Consider the following 4,725-nt stretch of genomic DNA (forward strand, 5'->3'; position numbering starts at 1 on the left):
TTGTTAGAGAAAATCTCGAGGTTCGCAATTTGAATACGAATTTACATGATTAATCCCCCGCTATTTATCATCAGTATCACCGGCTTTGATGATTGCAATTTTTTTCAGCAAGAGTGAGACGATTCAAATCCTTGGTTTTCTTAATAATAGCTACATTCATGTCCCATGAACTTGGAAGAGAATTTAGTAGCTTTTTGTTTATCTCCGACTTGGTCAAGAATATCCCATAAATGTTCATCTCATTTGTGTGGGTGGTGAATCGATGCAGCTGTGTTTCCAGGGTCTCTCCAGGAATGTAGTTGAACATGTTAAACTTTTGACGCAACATATCCTGGCGGCTTTCCTTCATATACCTCAATCAAGGCTTCCCACAAAGCCTTAGCTGAATTATATTCTCTAAAACCTTGAGCTATATCAGGAGATAGAGCCATGGTCAGAGTGGCCAATGCCCTTTCCTGTTCCTCAACTTTCTTAAAGTCTTCATCTGTATAGTTCTCAACTGCTTTGTCAGTTAGTTGTCCTGCAACAATGGTGGTAATTTAGACAGGACCCTTGATGATGCTTCTCCAAACCTTGAAGTCTTTCATTTTAATACACTCCTCAATCCTTTATTTCCACTCAGGAAAACCATCTGCTGACAGACGTCTTGGAATACGTGTAGTTGTGCCCATGATAGAATCCAGCTCATTGGCTTTGAGAATCCATTGATTATTAAGTTTTAAGGCAAAGATTTCAAACAAAATTGTCAAAAATTTTGTTTCTGGTCAAAGATTTAGTTTACGGTCAAAGATGAGTTTGCGGCCATAAACTCAATTTACGGTCAAGAGTTTACGGTATGAGTGTTTACAGTTATTGAAGCTTAGTTTATGGTTTGAAGATGCACATATTATGGTCTTTGAAATGTTCTTGAGTTTACGGCTGTAAACTGGGTTTACGACCGTAAGCTTTGGCAGTAAACTCCCAGAAGTTCACAAAAACACGATTTTGAAGAGGATTTGATCCCTTTTAGCAGCGAAAATGCCAAAGCTAATCTCGAATAGTGAAGAACACGAGTTTAAATGGCTAAAAACTCGATTGTAAGATGCTTTGACACCAGTCTTACTCCGATACCAATTGTAAGGTCCTAAAACGGATCTTTACCAATGATCAAGCAATCAAACAATCAAATAGAATAAGAATCAGAGTAGAAACATAATTGAAACAAGCTTGCACACGCTTTTATTGCTTAAAACGTCTGGTACAACCTATTTTCTATAGTCGTGAACTCTCTGGTATCAACAACCAATAATTACCTACACAACCTCTATTTATAGGAGACATGGGCCGGAAACAGGGTTTACGGCTGTAAACACACTACAAAACCGTAAACTCCAAATTAACCTAATATTACACCAAAAACACTCAAAAGAACTATTAAAACTGAAAGCCTAGACCAAACCATTAATTTAGCCCTTCAGATATGGGCGGAAGTCTCTAAGACATACCCCCAAAATGAGATAAGTAATGAAGCTCGACTCATCATAGAACGAACCATGTCCAACAAGGCTCGAATGTGCCTTTTAGCCACACCATTCAGTTGTGGTGTTCTAGGCAGCATCAATTGTGGAACAATTCCACATTCTTTAAGATAGTCGCGGAACCAGATACTAAGATACTCACCACCTCGATCGGATCGGAGCATATTATCTTCCTGCCCAATTGATTCTCCACTTCTTGCTTAAACTCTTTAAACTTTTCAAAAGTTTCTGACTTATGATTTATTAAGTAGATATACCCATATCTGCTATAATCATCGGTAAAAGTGACATAGAAGTGGTTTGCATCCCTTGTGGTGGATCTAAAGGGCCCACACATTGGTGTGTATGAGATCGAATAATCCCTCACCCCTTTCACAAGTGCCAATGAAGGGTGACTTGGTCATCTTTCCAAGCAAACATGATTCACAAGTGTCATCTGAATTTAAGTCAAATGATTCCAACACTCCATCCTTATGTAGTTGGGCAGTGTGCTTCTTGTTAACATGTCCAAGACGATAATGCCACAAGCATGCCTTGTCAAAACCATTGGACGAATCAATATTTAGTACATTATTTCCTTAGTTGACTACAACCATCACAGTTTCATATATACCATTACAAGGCAATGCTTCAAAATAGAAAGTACCATTAAAGAAAGCATTAATAGAACCAATTTATTTATTAAACAAAATCTAAAACTGTAACAGCCCGAATCCCCAGGTATCTTCATTTCATATATTTTTGTCATTCTGTGAGGGGACTCGGCGAGTTGGTAGTCGAACTCGTCGAGTCGGGTCGCATTTTTGAGCGGGGGTTCGCATTCGGACTCGGCGAGTCCAAGGGATGGACTCGGCGAGTCCGCGCTGCTTGATGAAACCCTAATTTCCCGGTCCTAATCCCTATTTAAAGGACCTTATGGCCCTCATATGCGGCCACCTTGAACCCTAAGAGCCTCCATACATCTGTAAGCCCTTGTGAGTGTGTTTGAAGGCCTTTTGTTCATCATTTTGTGTGATATTGCAAGGAAAGGAGGGAGAGGAGCAAGCTTGAAGTGTTGGGGAGCTTAGATCTGTTGCTATTTCATCAAGGGGGTCTTCTTGAGGTAATTTTCTGAGACAATCTTCGTGTTTTGTGTTGATGGGCCAAATCTAGGGTTTCTTCTTGCATTTCTTGGCTTGAATAAGAAGTATGAGAGGTCCCATGGAGACATGGAACCTAGATCTGGACTTAAGCAGGTCCAGGAGACCCCTCATGACAAGCTTTATGTCCATTCTTTTGAGTTAGAAGCTAAACATGCCAAATAAGTGGTTGTTTCTTCAAAGTAAGCCTTGTATGCATTGCATGGCAACCAAGACTAAGACTTTACATGACAAATAATCTTGGGAAGGCCAGATCTATGTATGTATGGAACGGATTTGACCGCAAAAGCCAGTTTTAGCTGGTGCATGGCATGGACTCGCCGAGTCTGAAGAACAGACTCGACGAGTCGCTTGAAGATTGTCCTTGAGACCATCCTGTGTGTAGTCCGGATCGAGTTGTGGGCGACTCAGTGAGTCGCAGAGAGTTGGAAAGGTTTTGACAGGTGGACCGAGTCAGGTTGGGACTCGCCGAGTTGACCTTCGACTCGGCGAGTTGAGTCGCGGTGGCCCTGTGATTCAGGCCCAGGTGGAACTCGTCGAGTCGGGGGAGTACTCGATGAGTCAAAGGGAAAATTCTTGAGAGTTGGTAAAAACGCGTAGACTCGCCGAGTCGCTATTGTGCACTCGCCGAGTCTGGTCCAAATTGTCTAAAGACTGCTGACCAAGTCAACCTGTGTTGACTTGATATGGATGGTCCACCTTAGTGGTACAAGTAATAATTATAGATTTATAATATCATAGGAGGATTGCAGCTCGAGGGTTCGAGCCCGAGTGATTCCAGGATTCACGGTTAGCGACTTAGCGAGGCATACGAGGTGAGTCTTCTCACTATACTGTACCCGGAAGGGTTTTGACTGTGTGACCGGAAGGTCGAATATGATATGAAATATATGCCTTATGTGTGTTAAGTTATTTGCTATATGTGTCATGTATGATATGTTTGATATGGGCCAGAAGGCGTGGTCATATGGACTGTAAGGGTTGACGTGGGTAGGACCGGAAGGTTTACCCAGTCGGGACGGAAGTCCCCTGAGACACATGGACCTGAAGGTCAAGGCCTGGAAAGGCATATGTGCGTATGTTGTATTTTGGGAACTCACTAAGCTTTATGCTTACAGTTGTTGCATTATGTGTTTCAGGTACGAGTGAGGACCGTGGGAAGGCGCCAACGTGACCGTACACACACTCGGGGAAAACTATTTTATCTTTTGTTATGTAATCGGTTGTGACTACATTGTTACTTTGGAATCTAAACTTATTACTCATGTTTTGATGGTTGTAAAAATGAAAATTTTTGGTTGGAAATTTTATGACGTTACAAGTTGGTATCAGAGCCTTGGTTTGAGGGATTCAGGTACACCTTCGGGCGTAACTGAACTCAAACCGGGGATTTGAAAAAATTTAAAATTTTTGACAAATGAGACGACCAAAGAAGAAAAAGTGTGTACAGTCAGCCAGCGCCCGAACGGTAAAAATCCCCAAAATACTCTTATTATATGTGTTACGATACATGATATGATATGATACGCATGCTAGTAGACTAGGTATACATATTAGGACTAGAGTGGCCTGATCTTGTGATGCCTTAGTCTAGGGAAACTTGCTTCTATGAGGTGCTCGAGAGCGAGTGAGTAACTAGAGTATGATAAGAATAGAGTGCTCAGGATTCGGGGTTTGGGGAGGAGAACTTGGGGTGAATACCGACGCGGTGTAATTGGTAGTATTGGGCCCATACTACCAAGGACACCGGGTCAGTAGGCAGCCCAAGTAAGAACCCCTGAGTATCGGAGACTGAGTAGGACTGCGTTATCGAGTGCGATTTTGCCCAATAGAGTCTCTGATATTTTTATGTTGTATTTCAGAGACATCATGGTTAGACCACAACACAGACCTGGCACGAGTGGAGTGACTGACGAGGAGCTTCGTCAGATGATTCATGAGGAGGTAGCTGCAGCGATCCGGGCCGAGATTCCGGAGATGTTTGGGTCTATTAAGACCACGCTGATGGAGACATTTGATGAGCGGTACGCCGCGTTGTCTGAGGTTGCCGCCGCTGCAGCTACCGCAGC

Source organism: Lactuca saligna, chromosome 1 (assembly GCF_052625555.1).
Source record: "Lactuca saligna cultivar CGN05327 chromosome 1, ASM5262555v1, whole genome shotgun sequence".
NCBI classification, from domain to species: domain Eukaryota; kingdom Viridiplantae; phylum Streptophyta; class Magnoliopsida; order Asterales; family Asteraceae; genus Lactuca; species Lactuca saligna.